Source organism: Tupaia chinensis, unplaced genomic scaffold (assembly GCF_000334495.1).
Source record: "Tupaia chinensis unplaced genomic scaffold, TupChi_1.0 Scaffold000141_1, whole genome shotgun sequence".
NCBI classification, from domain to species: domain Eukaryota; kingdom Metazoa; phylum Chordata; class Mammalia; order Scandentia; family Tupaiidae; genus Tupaia; species Tupaia belangeri.
The window spans coordinates 1,351,529-1,376,313 of NW_006159611.1; the positions used below are offsets into that span (position 1 = coordinate 1,351,529).

Genomic DNA, 24,785 nt, shown 5'->3' on the forward strand with positions numbered 1-24,785 from the left:
TCCCCAGTTAGGGAGGCTCCCAGCCCAGTGCCCCTGTACCTGGATTGTTCAGGTGTGCCCAGAAGCGAACTCGGGTCTACATGAGGCTCCAGCCCCATGCTCTTACTCCTCACGCCACCTGGCTGGGCCCCAGTAGGTATATTTTGAATGAAGTTAATGAACATTTACGTTTCTACCTACAAGTCGCATAGAGCTGAAGTAAGCCACATGTTGCCGTGAGGTCTTTGTGCAGACTCTTTTTTTTTTTAAACGTTTTTGTCTTAGGGCACATGTGTTCACTGGTGAGAGACAGAGACAGTGAAAGGGAAAGTGAGAAATCACCGTGTGGGGGGATGGCCACACCCCAGTCCCTTCTCTGTTATCCTCCTCCCAGGATCTTGGACTCGCACACAAACGCACTTGGTGTGATTTTTCAAGCCACCTGGTCTGGGGCTCAAACGTGGTGGGCCACGTGGGAGTCCAGCGACGTACGGATACAACCTCTGCTGGCCCCTTTGTGTTCGCTTTTAGTCCATCTGCTGCCCCCCTTCATCCGGGGATTGTGCACGCTGCCGAGTTCCCCATTGCTTGTAGGATGCCCTTTCAGCACGTGCTGTCCCTCTTGTCCCCGTGTGTTTGCTGTGTCCAGAGACTGCCGGTGAAATGTCACTGCTGGTAGCGAGTGAGCCCCCGAGGGCCGGGGGAATCTTTTGGGGTAGGTGATAAGGAGCCGTAGGGGAAGTGGCAGCCCTGCAGTTTCGTCCGGTCTCGGCACCGTGTGCTCAGCAGGGAAGGGGCACCGGGCTCCAGGCCAGGGCCACTGCGGCAGGATGACCCCTGTGAGCGAGTCGCAGAGTTCACGTGGCTGCCCAGGCTGTCCCGTGACTTCCTTTTCCAGGCCCTCTGCAAAATGTGAAGCTCCCCACTAACTCCCCGAGTGTCTCTCTTTCCTGTCACTAGTCTCGGTTACCCCCGCGTCCTCATTGGAATGCAGTCCAATAAAAGATAAGTTACGTTAGATTTGTGTTTTCCTCCGCCGCTCCCGTCTCATTTTGCTCCTAGTGGTTTAGAAACGTAAGTAGCGATATTTGTCAGAGTCGAAGTAAAGAAATTGCAAAAAAAGAAAGGAAAAAAAATTAGAATGATTCAGCAAGGATTAGATAATTACGTTTCCTCCCAGATAAATTCCCAGATGTGCTTCTGTTCACTGAGTAATCACCGCCAGAATACTTTAGGCAAGCGATTTCCCTCAAAAATGTTTTCAACATACACTTCTTGTCTGATAACTCTAACTAGGTGGTTATTTTGGGTGTCCCTACGGGCTTGCTCAATACCTTTTTTTCCACTGCATTTTTTTTCGGAGACAGAGAAATTTAGTTTTTCCTTCTCTCCAATGGTATTTTTAGGACTTTTCAAGTCAATAACTGTATCTATCTATCTATCTATCTATCTATCTCTCTATCTCTCTATCTATCTATCTATCTACCTATCTATAGATAGAGATAGATAGATACATCTCTGTGTGTGTGTGTGTGTGTGTGTGTGTGTGTGTATAGGATAGTTATCTTGTAGAAAAAATACTTTTTTTTTTTCAGTGTGACATTTTATTCATTCATAGATCATGCGCTGAATGGATTCTGGATCACTGCTAGACATCATATGATTTCAGAACTTGCGTATTATCTCACGATGTTATAAAAACTTTTTTTCCCTTTGGAGAGTTTTTTGCTATAGGGTGCATGCTCTCACCAGAAAGCCAGAGAGAGACAAAGATAGAAAGCGAGAAATCCCCCCCCGGGGGGGGGTGGCCACGCCACAGTCCCTTCTCCATTCTCCTCTCTGGATCTTGGGCACACCGCACACGCGCCCGGTGTAAGTTTAAACCACTGGGTCCGGGATCAAACTGTGGTCAACTACATAGGAGTCCAGCGATATAGCCATTACACTAACTGCTGGTCCCACAATGTTATAAAAACTTAACTGAGCAGGTAGGGTAAGTTTTTAAAATTTGTTTATTATCGAATGAATGTCAAGGGTTAGAATAGTTAGAAAGATTTATCAAAAACCCACAACAGATTAAGGTCTAATAGGATAAGCTCTTCAGTTTCTGCTGTGGTTTTCCTTACTGGTTCCAATAACTCACATTAATGAAATGGTTCATTTTCTTCATTTGCCACTTGTGTGTCTGGAACAGTGAGAAATGCAACTATATAAAATGTCTATTAAGACTACAAGGTGGCATAGTGGTTAAGGTGCTGGACGCTCACATGACTGACTGTGGATTGAGTCTTAGACCTGGTGGCTTGAAAATCAGCCAGGCTCATACATGCCCAAAATCGCGGGAGGAGAATGGAGGAGAAGACTCCTTCCGGAGGGTGTTTTCTCAGTTTCCCTCTCTCTCTCTCTCTCTCTCTCTCTCTCTCGCTCTCGCTCTCTCTCTCTCTCTCTGTTTCTCTATGGTAAGACACACACCCTATGGCACAAACCTAAAACCAAAAGATGCCAATAATAACAATTTAGTAATAGTAATAAAGACCAATATCTGGGACCAGCAGATGGTATAATGGTTACGTCACTGGGCCCTCACGTGGCCAGCTGTGGTTTGAGTCCTGAACCCGGCTGCTTCAAACTCATGCTGGGTGCACATGTGTGCGTGCCCCAAACCCCAAGAGCATAAGGTATTGCAATGTGGCCATCCTCCCGGGGAGTGATTTCTCACTTTGTGTCTCTCTCCAGCGAGTGCACATGGCCTATAGCAAAAATCTCTCTCTAAAATGCATACATACATACATACATACACACAACATACCTACCTCCCTTCCCCTCCCTCCCTCCTTCCCTTTCCTTCCTTCCTTCCTTCCTTCCTTCCTTCCTTCCACGAAGTGTCCTGGGGGACCTGACAGGCTCTCTCTGTGTCACCCCTAGCCAGCTTTCCATCAAGCTGAGCTTACAGACATACCCACGGGTGTGCCTGGGATGTGAACCCTGGGACTTCCCATGTGGCCCAGCATTGTGTAGGGGCACCCCACTGACTGCACCCCGCTGGCTGGACCTGACTGTTGACCTGCATGCCAGACACCACCATGAGAGCGTCACATGTTTGAGCTGGTTTAACCCTCCAGACCCTCTGACAGGTATTAATAATTTTCCCAAGATCTCGTAGTTTGTGATGGGACCTTGATGACAGCTCAGATCACACGTCACCCCAGCCGGGACGCGTAGCCATGGTCCGCCCTAAGGGCTGTGCGCTGGCACTAAGTCAGTGCCGTGGACCCAGCGCATAGAAAGGTGCGGTGCACACTGAGCGGGAGGAGCAGGTGCGTGGCTGCCCAGCACAGCTTCGCGGTGTCGTGAGTGAGATGTGCTGGAAATGGACAGATGTGAACGCAGGCGGGATGGAAGGAGAAACTGGGTAGGAAGGGCGATTCGGGACGTAGTGCGTGTGAACTGGCTGTGCAGGAGACGCAGGGGAGCCCGGGCAGGCTGTGGGAAGCGTGGTCAGGAGAGCATGCTGGCGCCCTGAGATGAACGTGGGAGGACTGGGCATCGGAGTGGGGGGCGAGGCCATGGGTGCTGAGAGCAGCCGAGGAAGGACACGGAAGGGCAAGGAGAGGAGGCCGGGCCACACCACGGCTTCGGTGATGGAAAAGGGAGAACTCTGACAGGTGGGAAAGGGAGGGCCAGCCAGTGTAGGAGACCCGGGGCAGACAACCCTGCGAAGCCAGGGACAGGCGATTTCCAGAGAGGGAGTGTGGTGAGGGCCACTGTGCACAGGGGCTGCCACTCCCGTAGGCCTGGCCGGGTGCCCTGGGGTACGAGGAGAGGCACCGTCAGGGTTCGGAAGCTGTCGGGGAGCGCACGTGTGCTGGCTCAGAAGGCTTCGGGTCAGCCCTCGTTCCAGCATGGAGCTCTGTGTTCCTCAGGCCACTCCCCTGGACATCTCCACGCTGCGAGTGCTCCGGGGAGGACAGAAATCCAAGGTGCAGGGATGAGAGGTATTTGTGGCGTGAACGGCATTTACTCTGGATCCAGCGAGAGCAGGCTTAGGGCAGTATTTCTCAGTCTGTTTTAATGAAAACTCTCTTTATAAACACTAAAATCCCGTGCTCCTGGCGGAGGAAGTGATCTATCCCCTTCGGCGCACAGAATACTCTGCCTTCTTGGAAACCGTGAATCCCGCTGGCCAAGAGCGAGCGGTGATTACTCGGCAGCCCTTACTGAGCCTGTAGTATGCTGAGAGCCGCGTGCTAAGTGCCGTACACGGATTAGCACATTCCACCCTCACACGCACGTACTGTAGAAAATACCATTGCTCCCGTTTTACGGGTGAGACTACTAAGGCACGGCGAGAGGAACTGAGCTGCCGAAAGTCACAGAGCCGATGATCGCCAGAATTTGGGTCCAAGCTCTGTCCTCTGAATCTCCGAAGTTTATCCGTTGCTACTGCAGTTATTTCCAGAGAGGGTAATTTCTGGATGCAATACAGGAGATCATTTTCCTTTTAAAAATTGTACCATGGGGCCAGCCAGTGGCGTGGTTGTGGCCGGATTCCACATGGCTGACTGCAGCTTGAGTCCTGGACGCAGGAGCTTCAGAAGTGCCCCAGGTGCATGTGCATATGCGCCCCGAATCCCAAAAGGAGCGGTGGAGAAGGGACTGTCGCGTGACTGTACCCCGTGGGGAGTGCTTTCTTACTGCCCCTCTCTGACTAGTGCACGAGTCCACTATTAAGTTAAAAAAAATACTTAAAAAATTGTTCGGGACCAACAGTTAGTGTAATGGCTATGTCGCTGGACTCCCACGTAGTCGACCGCAGTTTGCATCGCGGACCCAGTGGCTTAAAACTTACGCCAGGCGTGTGTGCGTGCGTGCCCAAGATCCCGAGAGGAGAATGGAGGAGAAGGGATTGCGGCATGACTATCCCCCCTGGGGGGTGATTTCTCGCTTTCTGTCTCTCTGTCTCTCTCTGTCTGTCTGGCGAATGAGCGCACGCGCCCTATAGCAAACACCTCTAAAAAAATAAAAATTGTTCCATGCTATTAAGTTAAGAAATGTATTTATGCATTCCTTCTAGGGTCTTATTACTACAACTTTCTGGAGACGATACCCTCCCTTTTAAAATTCTTCTTCCCCTGGCTGCAGGGGAAGCCGAGAAGTACAGTGCCTCCTCCAGGCAGCCGCGTGTCTAGCGCTCAATCTGTTTCTGGCAAGGATGAAGGGCGTGGACGTGGAGGGGCCACCAGAAATACTGCCTCAACACGTGCTTTCAAGAGTCCTTGTGTCACGTGTTTAGGAACTGGCCCAGGGGGAGCTGCAGTTGTAACCATACTCCCGAGTGCCCGTCACTTGCTTCTGGGTGTCGCACCTGGTTTTAAATGTGATCAGATTTGTGTGTTTCAGTCGGTGATGATGGCTTCCTTTTTTAAAAACGTGCACCTGCCGAAACATCTCTGCCAGTTAGACAATATATTGGCAGAATAACGGTTGTCAGCGTTACGTGAGCGGCAAGCCACCCCTGATGGAAGACGTACGGAAGTATAAACGCTGGTGTTCCCCTTCCTCACCTCAGACAGGCGTCGCTCTTACCCTGACTGCTCCCGTGCTGGGCTTCCTTTGCACGTGTACTGGTTAGTTCAGCCTCATGGTCACGCCCGTTTCCTGGTTCTCACCCAGGGAGGGCTCATCTCTCCACCCGCTGGCTCTGTGTACATGGACGTACGCTCACTGACGGAATAATTACGCCAGTCACTGGTACTCAGTTAGCGTTAGTATGTTCTGGTCGCTCTCCCAGTCGGCTTCTGTGTATGAACGCGTTTAATTTTTACAGCAGGCCCGTGGGACTGGCATTACCACCATCTCGTTCGTAGGCGAGGACAGTGAAGGGGAGAGGTCCCAGTCACGTGGCAGTAGGTGGTGGGAATCTGAGCCCGGTGCTGTGCTCTAGAGTGATGCTTCTACCCGCTGCGCTGTGCTCACCTTGCCTTTGTTGTGCGCTCTCTGGGCACTGCTCCGAGGCTGGCTGTGGACAGTGCTGGTTTGCAAAATATTGGCTTTTTTTTTTAGGAGAATTGTTTGCACAGGGCGTGGTCCAGGCCACACAGCCTGCCCCAGCAGCCTCTCAGCTTCGTGGCCCATATTTTAAGATACATTTTGTTCTGTAGAGAAGATGGGGGAGTTTCCGTTAGGCTCATTTATTTCTGTCGAGAGTGAAAGGCACATACTCAGCAGGGTCTCAGACCACAGGCCTCCCTGGCCCTTGCTGGCCAGACAGGTCGCAGGCGAGCATGCACGCCCGACGTGTACAGTCAGCCCGGGAGCCGCCCGGCCCTGCATGTGGCTCCCAGCACTGACGGTGCCGCGCTGCCGTCAGACTTCACGGTCAGCTCCCTTCCCCGAAGACAGCACTGCGGTGTGACTGTCGTAGCTAGCTAGTCCTTCCGGCTACTCTAGATTTTCTAAGTGACCAGTCTCCACGCAATGTCGATATCCCTCATTGAGCAGCACTGTCCTTAATTCCCATTGGTGAGTGCTTAATTTAAAATATGTAACATTTAATTTAATCACCTCTTTCCTGAAATGTTTTTGATGGGTGCGAACTGAGGTTACCAACACCATTAGGTCAGGCTACCAAGAGGAACTCGGCGTTTATATGAATAAGAATAGTTTCTAGTGTGAGAAAAGCCACTGCAGAATGCAGGGCTGTGGGCTCTGTGCTCCAGGCCATCGCCCATGGCCGGCAGGGGTCAGCAGGAGGCCCTGCCTTCTTCCTGCAGTCTCCCTGGGTCGCCACGGCAGCTCCATGCCCCGGCAGAGAGGACAGTGTGAGTTACACCTGCCTCAGACACCTGGCCGACACAGCCAGCTCTTCAGAGATGGGAGAACTAATAGCACTTCTCATTTAGATGGTTGACTGTGGAGTCCAAGATTGGTTTTCGAGAAATCATATCAAGCGAAAAGAAATAGAGCTAATAATTTATAAGTCCACCATTTGCAGTCGAGCTCACCGGAGTGTTTATAAGACAAATATATTTCTACTTTTTTGCCATTAGAGCTGCTGAGAAAAATAAAGATAAGTTTATTCTAGATGACCTAACTGGGCGCTAATTTACCTGCAACGAAGTGTTAATGCTAAATTTGATTTTGAAAGTATAAATATGTGTATGTTGTACTGTGAGCTGACGTCCCTTTATTTCATGTCACATTAATGGAAAGTATTCTCTCTCTCTCTCTCTTTTTTTGCTTTTCTTTTTTTGGAGAGGTTTTTGCTATAGGGCACGTGCGCTTGCCAGACAGAGACAGACAGAAAGCGAGAAATCACCCCCCAGGGGGGATGGCCACGCCGCAATCCCCTCTTCTCCATTCTCCTCTCGGGATCTTGGGCACGCATGCACATGTGCCCGGCGTGAGTTTAAGTCACCGGGTCTGGGATGCGAACTGTGATCGACTACGTGGGAGTCCAACGACATAGCCATTATGCTAACTGCTGCCCCCCCCTTTTTAAAGTTTGTTAGGGTGTGGTGTATTCTTGCGAGAGAGAGAGGGTGGGGGGGAATAAGAAATCACCCACCAGGAGGGAGAATGGCCATGCCACAGTCCCTTCTCCTCCATTCTCTCGGGATTGTGGCATGCATGCACATGTGCCCGGTGAGTTTTTCAGGCTGCACTCAAACCATGCAGCCAGCCGTGCAGGATCCAGCTGCCTTAACCTCCACGACACCTCCTGGCTGTGGAAAACCGCCTTATAAAAATGAAATTGCATTATGTTATTAAGTATTAGAATGAACTTGTGTCCACGGAGTAGAATGTTGCTAATACATGAGATGTGGAAGGATTGCCTGCGCTCTTGCAAATCCATGACATGGGTGCTGTTGGTGAAATAAATCCTTTAGTTCAAAACAAGCCTCCCTTGACGTAAAGTCGAATAGCACACTCCGCACGTTGATTAGTTTCACTTACTCGCTTTTATTATTTATCGTGATGGGTTTAGTGACTCTCTTCGGTCCACATTTGCTCACAGGCAATGCAAATGAAATTACAGCCTCCTGTAAGCTGGGTGGTTTTCTCAGAGGCAAAGAGCAGTTACCCCCAGGCCTTCTGGTTCTGCTTCCTTCACTGTCGGCTGTCATGGTCCTCACTTGGAGGGTGGGTTTTTGTTTGTTTGTTTGGTTGGTCGGCTTAAAAAGTAAACAACAAATTGCTTTCTATGACCTAGCTGTTGAGTTATTTTATTCCTACAGGTGCCCATTTGCTGGAGCTTTGCAAATGTATTTTTTTTCCTAATTAAGATCCCTTTGGTATTCTCCCTGCTGCTGTGTGAGGAGCTGTGTGTCGAATTCAGGTCCTAGAGGAGTTTTGTTTCCTACTGAAAAATTGGCTTGAGGCTACATGGCATCAGTATTGGCGGCTGGGGCTGTGGCTGAGAATATGAAGTTTCAGCAGCTCCTTTGCTAGGAGCCCTCGCAGTCCCCTCAGTTGTCCCAGCAGCCTGCCGCTCAGCCGTTGTGAATAATTAAGCGCCGTGTTGTACAGTGCGCGTTACAGTGACTTTTTTAAAAGAGAAAATTTAAAATTAATTGGGTATATATAGGAATCGTCATTCATCTAGCAGCAGGCAGCATGTAACCTAGTTAAGCTTATCACTCAAAACGTTTCCCGAGCCAGCAGGGCCTCTAGGAGAGGCTAAACAATAACTCGGCTATTTAATTGACCTGTTTCAACTAGTGTTAAGGAAAGAATTTTAAAAGGCGCTTCTGGGACCAGCAGTTGGTGTAATGGCTATGTCGCTGGACTCCCACGTAGTCGACCGCGTTTCGCGTCCCGGACCCGGTGGCTTAAACTCACGCAAAGCGCGTGTGCGTGCGTGCCCAAGATCCCGAGAGAAGAATGGAGGAGAAGGGATTGAGGCAGGGCCATCCCCCCGGTGGGTGATTTCTCGCTTTCTGTCTCTCTATCTCTCTCTGTCTGGCGAGTGCACGCGCCCCATAGCAAAACCCTCCCCCCCCAAAAAAAAAGGCGCTTCCAATTTACTTTTTGCTTTTTTTAAAGACTCTGTACTGACACAGTGACCGTTGCCTCTTTTCCCCCCTCATCACGCAGTCAGTAGTTTACCTCCAAAGTGAAAATCCCATGTATCACCAGGATTCTAAATGTTGCTATGAAGAAGCCTGAGAAGCTGTCACGTTAACTCTATCAGAAAAAAACATTTTTCAGTCTTCTCCTTTTCTTTCACTCCTTCTCCCCAAAAACAAACGAGATAGAGTAGTTGTTTCTGCTCTTTTAATTACCTTGTTCATGAACATGTGGAATTACAGCACAGCTCAGAAGTCACAGTGCATCTGCCTTCGTTTTCAACTGAAGCCCAGGGAAGTTCATTTTTTTCTTCATGTGCATTTAGTGACCGGGCTGTCACTGATCATCTTAGCAACACCATGGCACCATGAAAAGCTTGTTCATTCAAAATGCGAAAGAGGGGTCAGCCAATAGCATAGTGGTTAAGAAAGCTAGCTCCCAAATGTCTAACTGCGTAGTTCGACTCCTAGACCCGGTGGTTTGAAGAACGTGCTAGGCACTAGTGCATGTGTGCCCAAAATGCCAAAAGGAGAAATGGAAGAGAAAAAGGTTGTGACGAGACCATGCCCCCCAGAAGGTGCATTTTCCTTTGTCTGTTTTTCTCTCTCCCTCTCTCCTTCTATCTCTCTCCCTCCCTCCCACAAGCACATGTACCATCAGGCAAATTTAAAAAAATAAAAATTCAGACAGAAAGGTAAGTTGAGTATTATATTAGAGATTACTCCATATCTTCAACTGTGTTTTATTGTTTTTGATAAAGGGAATTTCACAGAAACTAGTACATAAATAAAGATGAAGACCCAAAGGAAGACTGTGTAAGCAAATATCCAGCAGACTCAGTTACTTAGGTAGAGAGGTAAAGAGGTCAGGCGCTGTGAGCATTTTTCTCCAGGCAGAACTCCTGGATGGGGGTAGTCACAGTGAGAATATGGTGACACAGAGTGGGATGTAGCCCAGTGACTGAGAGCACAGGTTAGGCTCAGATAAACTGATAGACACATTGGAACGATAGATTAAATCTTGTCTGTCTCTGTGATGTGGGCTGAATTACTCAACCTCTCTTACCTGGGTTTTCTTGTCTATGAGTTGAAGATACGTAAGCCTTCGCTAAGGTTTCGTGAGCATTAAGCGGAGCAGTGTGTTAGGATGGGTCGGCACAGTTCCTAACTCAGTGTTGCTACTGCTTTCCTTCTGATAATGGCAATAACAATCATAAACGATCACAACACAGAACTCAGCACATAAATGATGGCTAAAAGCCGAAGACAGAAACGTGATGCAGCTCGGATGGAGGCCAGACCTCATAGCCCATTTAATCTCAAATGCACCCCGAAATCTGGATGGCTGAAGAAAGACACTTTGAAGACACTTTTCTGTTTTGATGTAGTAATCAGAGTCTACCAGAGTCTCTAAGATGCTATCAGTGGGGGACCATCAGGGTGGAAATCAGACTGGTTTTTCCATTCTCCAGACCAAGATTTCCAAGATTTCCTTTTCTTTTCTTTTTTTTTTTTTTGTGAGATGGAGATTTTTGCTACAGGGTGTGTGTGCTCGCCAGAGAAACAGAGACAGAAAGCAAGAGATCACCCCAGGAGGGATGGCCATGCTGCAGTCCCCTCCCCTCCATTCTCCTCTTGAGATTTTGGGCACACATGCACATGCGCCCTGCATGAGTTTCAAGTCTCAGCAACGTAACCATTATGCCGTCTTCTGGTCCCACTTTCTCCTTTTAATTTTTTCCCCTTTTTCCTGTTCTTCCTTTCTTTCCTTTCTTCCTTCTTAAAGAGAGAGGATGTGTCATTCCTAACATGGAGGGTCCCACACCATGATCCTTCCCCCAGCCATCCCAGCCAGTGAGCACCCAGGGCATGTGTACTCGGCAGAGCAGGTTAACCAGGGAACCAACCCTGGTCTTCCAGGTGACTCCCAGCATTGCAGTGCTCTTAAGACTGTGCCAGGACCAGATTTTCTTCACCATTTCTAGACCGTTCTTTCTTCCCCTCATCTATCGTACAGCAGTGCCAGCTCTCCGGGCATTTCTGTCCCCTGCTTGTGAACCTTTGCTTTCCAGAGACACCTCACCATCCTTGTCACTGGTGGTGAATTTTGTGTGTTGTCATCCTATTGAAGTGGTGTTGGTTGATACTGCCAAGAGATGGATCTCTCTGAAACGTAATTTCTGTTCAGTGGGAGTCTTTAATGTCCCAAGGAATTGCAGAGAAGAGGAGCCCTTGAGCTGCTAGGGCCAGGGAGCGAGGCGTTTTTGTGTGGGGAGAAATCTCAGCACCGGGAACCCTGAGCAGAATTGCTCTGTCTCCACGACAGACTGACCAGCACATCTTAGAAAAGGGACCAGGATGTAGGCCTGCGCTGACTCCCAGCCCTGCCTCCTCTTTTCCAGAAATGAATTTAGTTAAAACCAGAAAGAGCCCTCTAATCTTCAGATAGTGTTAAACATGATCTCATTCCACTGTTTGCTTAAAAATAAAAGCTAGAGGAGTGTTTGTCCGGAGTCGTTCTGCTGCCTCATGCCTGGCCCTGGGGTTCATTTTGAGCATTATTTGCAGGGGGTAAATTATCTTCCAGACTCTCAAGCGTTGGCCGCAACCCAGGTCTCAGGGAGATGTAATCAGTTTCAGTTAATTCTGAACAATAGATTGTGGCGGAACCAGGCTCAGTGGCAGGGAGCCTGCACCCACCCTGTTGATTTAAGTTGTCAAGGGCGCCTGACTCAGGCTCAGACCCGAGACCCACGTGGGTCAGCTGGCTTAGCTGGCCACCACTGCCCGAGCTCTCTGCGGGCATGAGGAGGACGGCAAGATTCTGATCAGCTCCTCCTCCTGCCCTCTCTGGATTGCCAGGCCTTTCTGTGCCTGGCTGGGAGCAGATGTCAGGGTCTTCCAACGCTTACGCCCACCTTGGTGGTCAGCCCCATGCCCCGGGACCCATCCCGTGGTGTAGGCTTCGTTTCGTCTCTGCCTTAGGCTGGTGGTGTCGAATACGAAATGCATTATTGGTCACTGGCTCGAAATCCACCTCGACAGAGCGTTTCATGATCTCCGTGCAGAATTCCTGTCTGTCCAGTGTATTAGAGGCCAGGGCCAGGCAGGGGTCACGTCGCGTCAGCATTAGTCATCCTCGCTGCCCTTTGACTGGGCCCTCCAGGTTGAAATGACTCGGAATGATCTGAGGCCGAAAGCATGGGTGTAGCTACGGGGGGGCCATCGGTGGTTTCTTTAATGTGCGGTTTGGTTCTTCTTTTTTTTAAGTTTGAAGGTAAATGTTGCTCAATTCATAATTGAACTTGATTTTTTTCTGCCATTAAGCCTTTGAACATGAGTAGTAGCAGTTTATTTTTATTTAAAAATACACACAACACGGGGAAACTTGTCACCCTTGGATACTACCTTCGATTTATTTCCTGCCGGGTGACTTAGAGCCCACGTGTGAGTGTGCGTTTGCGTAGGACACACTGGAGGGCACCTGAAGTGTGGGTGAGGCCCTGGAGGACCCGCAGGGAAGGTGGTCCGAGGTGACTGTGACCTTGCACCCTCCTGCAGGACCTGGCTGCAGTCTCCGGAGACCTGGGTGGTGTTCTGATAGGAGCCGCCTCTGCTAGTTCTTTGTGTAATGCATTCGGATACAGACAGCGGGAGAGCTCCTGCCCTTCCATGCCCGAGTCCCGGGCTTTGCTTTTTCCATTCCCTACCTGACGTCAGACCTGCAGCTTTTGCTTTTAGGATTTCGAAAGTCTCCAAATCGTTGTAATGATTAGCCTCTCCCTGATGGATGAATTTTGCCTTCTATGATGTCCACCGAAGTTTCTCTTAGTTTTTATTTTACTGTACAATTGAGTTTTCATGATCCTAGAACAGATTGCAGGTTTTCACTGAGAATTTTTAAAAATGAACAAAATGGTGCAGTGTGGTTTTATCTATCACAGATCATACAATGGTGATATCTATCACCATTCAGCTCTCCCACGGCAACATGGGAGCAGCCAGTCCATCATGGCCGTGTCGCCATTCCCACCTGGCCTCCACGTTCCTGGGTACATGGCTACTCACAGGCCATGGAGGGGAAGGAAGGCCAGGATTGTTTCCTTTAAATGCTGTCTTGAAACGAGGGGATACTGTACTCATTTGAAGAAAGTTTCATTTATTTTAGTGTCTGACATATCCGTTTCTATTAATTGTAAGGGAACATAAAATAGAATAAAATGAAAGACTTGGCAGCTGTATTTTAGCCAAAAGGGACTAGATACCGATTTTCTTTCTTTTTTTTTTTTTTTTTGGAGAGGTTTTCGCTATAGGGCATGTGCACTCGCCAGAAAGAGAGAGACATAGAGACAGAAAGTGAGAAATCACCCCCCAGGGGGGATGGCCACGCCGCAATCCCTTCTCCTCCATTCTCCTCTTGGGATCTTGGGCATGTATGCACACGCGCCCGGTGTGAGTTCTAAGCCACTGGGTCCGAGACACGAACCACAGTTGACTACGTGGGAGTCCAACTACATAGCCATTACGCTAACTGCTGGTTCCCGATACTGGTTTTCTTATGTGAGTACCTACTGCTGAGTTACACTGTACTCCCGTGAGATGAAGATTCACTTGGAGATGAGCTCACAGGGAGTACAGACATTGGGAGCAATGTGTGTGTGTGTGTGTTTTAATAGAGTTTATAGAGCAGTGTGACAGGCGGCATGAGCCTGGACAGTTTGACATGTTAACAGAATTTATTTATTTTTATCTGTACTTAGGAATCAGAGCAGTTTACAAAGAAACATGTGAGATGCAAGATCTTTTTAAATGCAGTTAAAGAAATCTAAAGATGGCCGGTTAGGAGCCCGGTCCCATGTGGCCAACTATACAGTTCGAATCCTGGATCTGGTGGCATGAAAACACGCCAGGAGTATGCGGATGTGTGCCCCAAATCTTAACAGAGTGGAGAAATTGAGAACCAGGGATAACAGTGTGGCCACGCACCTGGAGGAGTGCTTTCTCCTGTTCTGCTCTGTCTGTCTCTCAGCGGGCATACGTACCCTCCAGCAAATTAGGAAAGAGAAAAATAAAAAAGGGAAGAAATCAAGAAAAAGGGCAAAACTACTGTAGGAAAGATAAGATGATTCTGATGGTGAGATTACTGTCAGAAATCCGTGTTCTTCAGCCGTGTACTCACCAGGTAGCCCGGACTGCGTGTTTGACCGCAGACTTCTCGGAAGCCAGTGTAGAGAGGGAACCATCACCAGGTTCATGATCTCTGCGCTCAAGAGCACAGCTGCTCATGATGAGACTGGAGCCGGAATTCCTCTGTGACTCTTCTGTCCCCCGTGTCCTCATCATGGCACCGTGGCGGGCCTTGCTGGAGGAGAGAATGGAGGCGAGGGGTGCCAAGTCACAGTTCAGAAGGAGCCCCATGCAGTTTCTTCAAGGCCTGGCTTAATTCAAGAATATGTTTAGGCCGTCAGGGATTGGTGGACCCTCACGTCTGTCATCCGCTCTTTCTCCCAGACGTGATTTTGACAAAATATTGGGTAGCCGAAAATTTGAGACTGTATTATCCGAACGATACCTAGAATAAAATTGTATTTTGTTGCCAGTTAAGGACAGATCCATAGGCTTAAAAAAAAAAAAATCCACTGGACTGATAGAACTTTAATTCTTATAAAGTTGATGTAAAAGAAATCGTTTTATTTCGTTAGTTTGCTATAGGGCATATGTGCCTATCAGAGAGAGAGACGCACACACGGAGAATGGGAAAGTGAAAACTCAGCCCCCATGGGGGATGGCCACGCTGCAGCCCCTTGTCTTCCATTCTCCTCTTGGGCTTTTGAGCATTCATGCACACGCGCCCGGCGCATTCCTGAAGCCAGTGAGTCTGGGACGTGAACGGTGCAGATGGCCACGCGGGATCCAGCCGCTTTAACTGCCACACCACTGGCTGGCCCTAGAAATCACTTACATTGGTTCTGGTTAACTGTGACTGTTATAATCAGTCACCCCTTCCCCATCCATTCCTTCCCCCAAGTCCCCTTTGTTTCTTGGACTATAGAAATGAGCTGGGATAGTATCTGTTACCAGCACAGTCAGTACTCACACTTACTGCTGTCGTTTTGGTCGTCTTAAACATGCCCTGATGACCTGTGCTCTTCCACATTTCTAGCCCCAAGTCCTCAAGGCTTCCTTGTCTGCTTTCCTGCTTTTCTTTTGGTTGGGTTTTGCTTGTATTTTTATTTTATATTCAAGCATGTTTTCAAGAAAAGCAAGGGGGACTGACTCCTCCTTTTTCTTCTTCTAGGACTGAGGCTGCCCTCTGACTCACCTTTCTAAACATGTATATGGGGCGTATTTATTTGGAGGTAGGAAGGTGGTGGTGAGTGACCTCGAGGTGAACAAAGACAGGATGCTGGCTCTTACTTTTGCTGGGCCCTGGAACTTGAGTTTTTAGAGTCTTCGTTGAGTATTCAGGTACTCTAATCACCCTCTTTGAAAGAAAGAGTAATTTTATAACCGCCCCCCTCTCATTTCTAGCTACAAAGAAAAGAATATGTGTATATTTTTAAAGGCGACAGGGTCTCGCTGCATTGCCAGGGCTGGCGTCCCACTGGAGAGCCTCCTGCCTCAGCCTCCCAGTGGCAGCGATTATCGGTCTGTGCCCCCGTGCCAGGCCACTAGCTCCAGGAAATTCGTCAGGAGGAGGAGAATGGCCTTTCTAATTTTCCTGACAGCGTGCTCATTCATCTGGTTGCTCTCTGTGGGTTCATATAATGGATGCGAAACACCTTTATGGGGGGAAAGAAGAATGCAACGAATGTTAAACTTTAACCGCATTGTTCTCTGACATGGCAACAGAAAGTCCACTGATCTGTATTTATTTCCTCCTCATCGTTTTGATTGTCTATTGCTATGATTTCTCTCTCTCTCTCAGGTCACATAACATTTTATTGAGTTTGCGTTCCACACTTTGCTCAGTCCTTCCTTGTCAAACACTTGGATTGTTTTCAGGGTCTGCCGTATAAGGAGCATGGCAATGAATTCTTTTTTCTTTTCTTTATTCAAGGTACCGACCACAGAACTAAGTTAAAGTTAATTAAATAGAATACTGTTACAGCTGGCAGATAATCCAGAACTCTGATATAGCGGAGCTGTGGTTTTCTCGCCGTAGTATACTGTGTACCTTTACATATTCCAAATACACTGTGTAATCGAGTCTTACTCCTTTTGTGGGAGTCTTTTGAAATAAGTTGAAGATATCTGATGGGGAGTCGATAAATAACTTCTCTTGTTGAGCTGGGAAAAAAAAAACTGATTTGATCTCTGTAGCTTCAATTCGAGTCCCATCTTCCAAATGAGAGAATTAGAATAAGCAAAGCTCAGTTCACCTTTTCTGGCATTTTCCATCGTCTTAATAACGAAGAACCCATCCGTGGTGCTAAGTGAGTCTGCAAGCAGGTTGCTGCATCATGCTCCTAGGATGAGCCCTCAGTCCCGTGTGTCTGTTATTTAATGCTGACTCACAGTCAGGAGGGAAGCGCTCAGTGTTTGTATTAGTCCTGGGAGAATAGGCAGACACTTACAATACCTTTTCCGAGAATTCATCGTGGAGAAAACTAGAGCCCGCCGCGTATGAAAGCAGACTCCCAGGCAGGCTACGGTGTTATCGGAGAAGATTGCTTCCCTTCCAGACACTTGGGGGTGTTTGGTTATCTTCTGTGTATTGGACGTGACCTCGTGAATTATTGTGTCCATTCATAATAATGACGAACTGCCAGACGGTGCTGGGAACCTCCCCGTGACCTCAGCTCTCCTGTCCCCTCGGGCCTGGCCCTCACCCTCGGCGTGAACCCCGTCACTCAACCGCTCCTCCGCGTCCAGGCTTTGGCTTCTGCCCTGCCCGGCCCTCTGTGTTGGTGATGCCTTTGCCAGAAGCTTTGGCATCCATTCCGTCATTGCCGGGCCCACTCCTGCCAGCCGGGCCCTGCCACCAGCACCTGCTTCCCCTCAACACCCGGCCAGTTGCTGAGTGTGCTTGTCCACGCCTGGCCCAGAGCTCCCCAAGGGGGTCGTGTGGTTCGATGGCCATGGACCCTCCCTGCTGGACATCAGTCTGCTTCCTTTGTCACTCTCCTCCTCCATATTCACATCAGCCATGTCCAGTCGCTGCTGTCGACTTCCTGTATACCACTCCGGCTTCACCCAGCTTATGTTCAGCAGCAGTTGGTGACCCTGCGACAGGTACCATCTCGACTCCCCGTTCCAGCCTCTCAGTGAAGTTATACACTGGCCAGTTTCTCCATCTCCCCGCCCCAGGCTTGGTCATGCCCCTCTTCTCTCCATCTCCCCGCCCCAGGCTTGGTCATGCCCCTCTTCAGCAAACAAGTGATGCTAGGGGGCAGGGAGGTGAGAGGAGTGCTCGGGACAGACTTGGAGACATGTGCTCTGGAAAGCATGGACAGCCAGGGGGACAGCCTGCAGTCGGTCCTGGAGGCTGAGATGGGGTGCGTTCAGCCCAGGGTGCTAAGTGGGGCCAGAGAAGGAGAACAGAGCTGAAGGGTGGGCCATGCAGGGGTGGGGAGCTTAGGGCACCCATGACTAAAGCAGGCAGGCCAGGTGCCAGCGAGTCTGGAGGACGTGGACGAGATAGGGTCACTGGCAGAGTGGAGTTGCTGTGATGAATGGAAGCCCAGGGGTCAGCGAAGTAGCTTGTCTGGACTGCTGGGAGAACTTCCTACGTGGCCATGTTTTCCTGACTTAGCTCCTGCTTTCCAGTGATAATCCTTGCTGTTTGAGTGTCCACTCTGTGCCAGGACGATCTCATTTGATCTTCACAACATTCAGCCAGTGTTGGTCGGAGCCGTGTTCTCATCTGGCCATGGAATCTTCTCCTAAGCTTCCTCGTTGTTGATGGAGTTCAGTTTCTTGCATTTTTATAACAGGCCCCTGTATTCTGGCGAGCGGATGGCTGGGGTCATTCTCAGCTCCTAGAGGCCGCCCACAGCGCCTTCCACATGGGCCCCTCCACTTGTTCACGGTGTGGATATTGCTTTCTCCCAAGCCAGCAGTGCACGTCTCTTGACATCTCCCCGCCCCCACTGCCATCAATGGAAGGAAATGCTCTGCTCTTACTAATGGGCTTGCCTGATTCGTCAGGCAGCAGGATGACCTCCTTGTGTTAACGTGCAGTGACTTCGTGTTTTGTTGTTGTTAGAGATTTTTGCCATAGGGCATGTGCGCTTGCCCGAGGAACAGAGAGAAAGTGAGAAATCACCCCCCTGGGGACATGCCCTTCTACAATCCCTTCTCTTCCATTCTTCTCTCAGGATCTTAGGCACACACACACACACACACACACACACACACACGCCCATCGTGTTTTGAGCTGCTGGGTCTTGAACTCTTACCATGGTTGGCCATGTGGGAGTCCAGCAACGTAACCACTGTGCTGCTGCCTGCTGGTCCCTGGCTTAGAATCTTAATTATATCCGTAAGGTCCCGTCACAGCAATGCTAGATTAAGGTCGGATTGACTAAGACTAACTGGGATAAGGTGTCTGCATTGCGCTGGGGGTTTAGGGACTTCGAATTCTGCCCCTTATACTCTGGTTATGACTTATCATGAATTATGAGGGTGAGGCTAGGCTTAGATAGAGCGTGGAAAACCTCAGGAGTGGGTGGAGTTCAGTGGGATTGATTGTTTTCCCAGTGTAATTGGCTTATAAATCTGCCTCATGCTCAGAGGTCAAACAACCCCTTTATCTCCTCTGCTTTTATCCCTCTACCAAACCCCATCTCCTTCAGTGCGTTTTTTGCATAATTTTTGAACAGTATTTGGAAACGACTTCCATGTCCCAAAGGCTTTTGAGGGTGTGCAGGTATCTAACCGTTCTCCTCCCACTAACCTGTAGTGGCTTTTATCTTTGTGCTGAGGACCATCTCGTTCATGCCTGCAGGCCTGCCGTATTTATTAATAGAAGCACCTTCATTCCATGGTGCCTGCACTTGGAGATGGTATAGACCCGGTATCTATGCCATCTGGGCTCCTGCAGGGCCATCTTTCCCGGCCCCGTCTTCCTGCCATCCTAACGCTATGAGTGCCCATGGCTCATGGGACGTTGCCAGCCCTCACCGGCCCAGACTGCCTCAGCAGGGAGCGCTGCTTCTTGGGCTTCTCTGTGTGCTGGGATTGTCCCCCAGGTGCCTGCAGGTTCTGCGTTTGTCCTGGGTCTTGAGAGAGCTCCAGACAGGAGGATCTCCCCATGTCCCCCTCACTGCTCCACTCCCAACACCCTTGAAAGGAAGGAACTCTGTCCACCTGTGTGTAACAAGGTACCTGATCATTCTCTGGTTCCGGATCGGCCCAAAGGAACCGATGACTATCTGTCCCCATCTATCATTCTCATGTGTGGGAAAAATTAAATGTTTCATATATTTCAAAAAGTTAAATAATGCCAGGGCTATAGTCACTTAATAAATATTTGTGAGTGTTTTCCATTGTCAAAGTGTACCTCTTCAGGGAACCAGCAGTTAGCATAATGGCTATGTCGCTGGACTCCCACGTAGTCGACCGCAGTTCGCGTCCTAGACCCAGTGGCTTAGAACTCAGGCGCATGTGCTTGCGTGCCCAAGATCCCCAGAGGAGAATGGAGGTTCAGAAGGGATTGAGGCGTGACCATCCCCCCTGGGGGGTGATTTCTCGCTTTCTGTCTCTATGTCTCTGACTGTCTGGCAAGCGCATGTGCCCTATAGTGAAAACCTCTCCAAAAAAAAAATACGTGTACCTCTTCAGAGTTGCTTCTTTTTACGCTGGGCTTTGTAAGAGGGCATGCAGTCCGAGCTGGGCATCGCTGTGGTCAGCTGGAGAGAGATCCACACGTGTGTCCCTTTGCCTGTTGGACAACTGGCCGGGTTTTCAAAAAGAGCACGGGAAGTCGGGGACGATCAGGCCACGCGGTTAGGACAGATCAGATCTTTGATAGGCTTAGAGGGCATACCTGTGCCTTTGCACCTGGAGCAGCAAATACGCCACTGACATGTTTTTCCAGTTGAATGAGGTCGTCAGAGCCAGGGTTCCAGAACAATGGAATCCGGCCTAGCCGGAGCAGCACTGGCGGCGGGGCACCTCTGTGTGATCCTGGGACTTCACGGGGTCCCTGGTTTGGATCCCATGGCAACCCGAGCACCCTAGAATGCCTGTGACACTGAGCTTGGCATGGCCAGACCCTGTGTGGGTACCTGTGTCTCTGTATGTCCCTGTAATGAAAGGAAGAATGGCTCAAAGGCAAAAAGGAAACTAAGAAGAAGGGTGGGATCCAGAGCGCTGTTTATTTTATTATTTTAATTTTTATGAAACCACAGGACATTGATTTAATGAGAGCGCTCTTCCACTCCCCCAATGTCCCACCCCCACTCCACACAAGTCATTACACAATAACTAATGTGGGGACCAGCAAGGGGTGTGGAGGTTAAGGCGCTGGGCACTCCCACATGGCTGACTGCGGTTCGAGTCTAGGACCTGGTGGCTTGCTTTCTCACTTCCCCTCCCCCTCTTTCTCTGTCTCTCTCCAGTCAAATTAAAATAAATGAATGAATAAATAAAATTAAATAAACAATTCTTTAAAAACAAAATATCATTAGTGTATTCATTTCACTTGCGAATTAGGTGAACCTCAGATCACAGATCGAAGGCTGAAATAATTTTGCAGAATTAGAATGTGTCCACGAGACCAGTCACAGTTTACCTGGATTCGACTTCAGCACGCAGACAGCTCTTCTCCGAACGGCCTTTACTTGGGAAGAGGCATTCTCCATCCTGGGGGTCCGTGAATCCACTGTCTTCTCAGTCCCCAGCAGGAGGCCCTCTCTTGATGGGCTAGCGCTATTTCTTGTCTTGTCGCCCTTTTCCCTTCTCCTTTCCGGGGTCTCCCCTTCTCATGAAACTCCTTTAGACACATTTGCTCATCCTTAAAATCCTGATGCTCATCTCTGCAGAGGCTGAGAAAGAAGTGTTTCCATGAGTGCAAAGTAGGTGTTGGGCTTTGGGTTCCAATCCTATGCCTCCTTCCTCTGGGCCAAAGGCTGTTCGCTGAGCAGTTTCAGTTTCACCGCTTTCGTGGCTTCAGAGTCAGAAAGCCTGGCGACCTCCCCGCGTGGCGGGCACTCAGACGAGTCACGCACAAGGCATGTCTGAGAGAGAAGACATCTCTGCAGCAGCAGGGGTGCAAGAGTCCCTCCAGACCCGCCTTTCTCAACTCTGCACCCCACTCCCACCGGAGCACATCTTTAACGAGGAGAGCAGGTGTGCCCGTGAGAACCTGGGAGAAGGAGAAAGAGGAACTCCGCCGAGCCTGTGGGTAAAGACAGCATTCCGCAGTTTCCGGACGGCCTCCGTCTTGGCCGTGAGGGAGCTGGTGTTGTCTTGTGTGGCCACAGGGTGGCTTTCTAAGCTTTACAGGTTCAAGTTCACCTTTGAACTATCATTGTCGTATCGCTGGAGATGCTAGTGTCCTTTAAGGATTTTTAATAAAAAATGTTTATCATAGAAGAATGAACGTATGGAATTTCACCTGTTTAGTTTCAAATAAATGGCCATTTTTAAACAGCTCCTAGAAGGTGTTGCTCTCAGAGATGAATACAGTGGTTTGAATATAGTTCTCCTACCGGCGAGGGGTGTCTGTCTAATAAAGCTAGTGAAGTTGCGGAGAACATCCGTGTTGTTATCAGGCCAACACAAGCTGCCTACGAGTTCAACGTGTAAGAGACGTGTTCATGTGATCGTGGGGTTAGTTCAGTACAGCTGTTCGTTCATCCAAGCCCTCCAAAATGGATAATCTAATCTCAGCAAATTATTTTTGTTGCTGTTATTAAAAAAAAATAACCATTCTTGGTTCATTTTGATAACTACAAAGAAATCAAATATAAACAATTCACATGTGACATTTTCCCTATCTAAACAAAAGGCACGAGGGTACAAAAATTCATTTTAGAATCTTATTTGTGAAGTACACTCAATTACTTTTTAAATCTTTTAATCTATAAAGTTTACTGTATGGTAGCTTTTCTATGCTTCACATATGAAGAGATAATGTCTTTTACTGGGACTCATTTTAAGGAAATGCAACGAAATTACAGCAGCATATTAAGAACTTTTCATGTTGAAATATTTATTTTCTTAGTGTTGGTGTATGTTGATGTTTGTGCTTGAGATTCAATATGGATTTTATTTTACCATTTTACTCTTTATCAGCAATAAGCTTAGGCAGTCACATGAACCTGTAACTAAATATTGCTTTAAGAGTTAATTTCTCTTGGGACCAGCAGTTGACATAATGGCTATGTCACTGGACTCCCATGTAGTCGACCACGGTTCGAGTCCCAGACCCGGTGGCTTAACCTCACACCTGGTGCGCGTGCATGTGTGCCCAAGATCCCGAGAGGAGAATGGGGAAGGGATTGCGGTGTGGCCATCCCCCCTGGGGGGGCGATTTCTTGCTTTCTGTCTCTCTGTCACTCTCTTTCTGGCGAGCGCACGTACCCTATAGCAAAAACCTCTTCCCCCTCCCCCCCAAAAAAAGTTCATTTCCCCATAAGCTGGAGGATGAGACCCACAATTAGAAACCAGTCCTGTTTAAAACCACTCAGATTCTCTTTTTTTAAAAATTGTTCAGAACAAACATAGGCAATGCCTGAAACAAGGCATACCTAGCCTAGTCTCCTGCTGGGAATGTCCTAAGTGCTGATGCTTTTCTTTATTATTTAAAATTTACTTAGCAGAGGGGCCAACAGATGGTGTGGTGACTAAGGGTATTGGACTCCCACATGGCTGACTGCAGTTCAAGTCCCCGACCTGGTGGCTTGCTGTCTGTCTCACTTTCCCTCTCTCCTTCTCTCTCACTCTGTCCCTTTCTGGTCAAATTAAAATTAATTAATTAATTAAATAAGTCTTAAAAAATTACTTAGCAGCAATAGATTTTGTTTTGAGCATAACTGATAGTTGATGAAAACTGTACTTTTATATACATATATACACATATATATGATTATATAAATATATATATTTTTGTATACGTACAAGTTATGCTCTTTGGGATCATTAGAGAAAAAGACAGTCTGGGGTTAAGCAAGCTAACGGGTCATTAGGAAAGTCATGATGTATGTTTCTGTGTTTTCTATAGAAAAACGTTCAGATAGGGAAAATATCATATGTGAATTGTTTATATTTGATCTCTCTGTAGTTATCAAATTGAACCAAAAGTGGCCTTCCTAGCGACTTAATAGTTAAACTGATTATTAAAAATTCACTTATTTATTCTTCCCTTCCAACGAACATGACAGAGAAAATCAGTACCCAGCAGGGTCTCCAGGCCACAGTCCACCCCCAGCTTCAGCTGGCCCCCGATCATAGGCATGCACACACCTGGAGTTTTCAGGAAGTCTCCAGGTATGAACCCGTGTCCTTCCCAGGTGAGTCAGCCTCAGGGAGCACAGTGCTGCCGCTGCACCACCGCCCGGCCCTGAATGGACTTGGAAATATGGACATTAACTTGGAACTTGCACTGAAGCCTGGAAAATGCTGTCAGAAATGGATCTTTAGCTTAGAAAACACACATGTTATACATTTGTGTGGGAACAGAGAACTCGCTTGTGGCTTAAACCTCGGCAGCATGGTACATGTGGAAGGAACTCCATGTCACCCATGGTTAAAATGTGGCAGCTTGCTCTCTCACTTTCCCTTTCTCTCTCTGTCTTTCTCAGGTCAAATTTTAAAAAAATAATAATAATGACAAATAAAATTAATAAATATAAAAAAATATACTGCCGTGTGGAATACAGACAACTCTACGGGTCTGAGCTTACATAGCCTTGTGTTTTTCTATGTTTAGTTTCTTGCTAACCATTGTGAACTTTATAGCTCCAGAACGACTCGTTTCCTGTTAACGCTTGGAGTATGTCTGTCCTGGTGTAGGACCAGGACAGTAAAGCGCCTTCGGAAATCATTGACAAAGTTTTAGAGAAATGAAAAAGGTGTTTGCAACATGGGCGACCGAACCGTGTGAACCAGTGTCAGTCAGCAGACATGCCAAATCATTTTGTCTATTTTGATGTCTGCTATTCCCCCCTTTTTTCTGTCCATGCATGCCAGTTTTAATGTTTTACATGGAGGAGTTATAAAAAATTAGCGTCGTTTCAGTGGCTGATTTTGTGCAGCCGACATTAAGGCAGTTCCCATGCACAGCCCGTGGTGCGACGCTTGATAAATGCAAACCTTACTTTTAGTGATGACCTTTCGTAATGTGAGCCTTGATCCGTTGAGATGCTGTTCACTTTTGATGCATCTCCAAATCCCTTTTTTTATGCATTTTAAATCAACACACACTTGCTCTGAATTTATGCATGTGGATAGACGGAGATGTAATTTAAACACATCTGTTCAAATATGCATTTCAGATCAACTTGGTGCCGGTTCTCATAATACGATGGAGTTTTTGACGGCTATTATATCCCTAAAGTACACAACAGATGGTATTTATTAGAGAATGAATAGAAATGAAGTTTAGGGATGTTGAGCTTTTTGTCTTAAGTCACTCCGTTTTTAGTCATAAAACAGTAATGGTCTCCTGAAGTCTTGTGTCCCTACCGTGGCACTATGGGAGAGACGGTCCTCTTTGAGACCAATGTCTCACAGTCAAATTGAGATAAACCTACATTTTTGTTGAGTAGTCACCGTAATGAAAAGAGGGTA

General features: G+C 48.2%; 1 protein-coding gene and 1 pseudogene across 4 annotated transcripts in view; one reads left to right on the plus strand and one right to left on the minus strand.

Moving 5' to 3' along the window:
- The window catches only part of CDKAL1 (CDKAL1 threonylcarbamoyladenosine tRNA methylthiotransferase), a 492,813-nt gene that overhangs the window by 332,736 nt on the left and 135,292 nt on the right, over nucleotides 1–24,785 (plus strand). The gene's annotated exons all lie outside the window — the stretch shown is intronic.
- LOC102498573 (28S ribosomal protein S33, mitochondrial pseudogene) lies at nucleotides 20,830–21,523 on the minus strand (annotated as a pseudogene).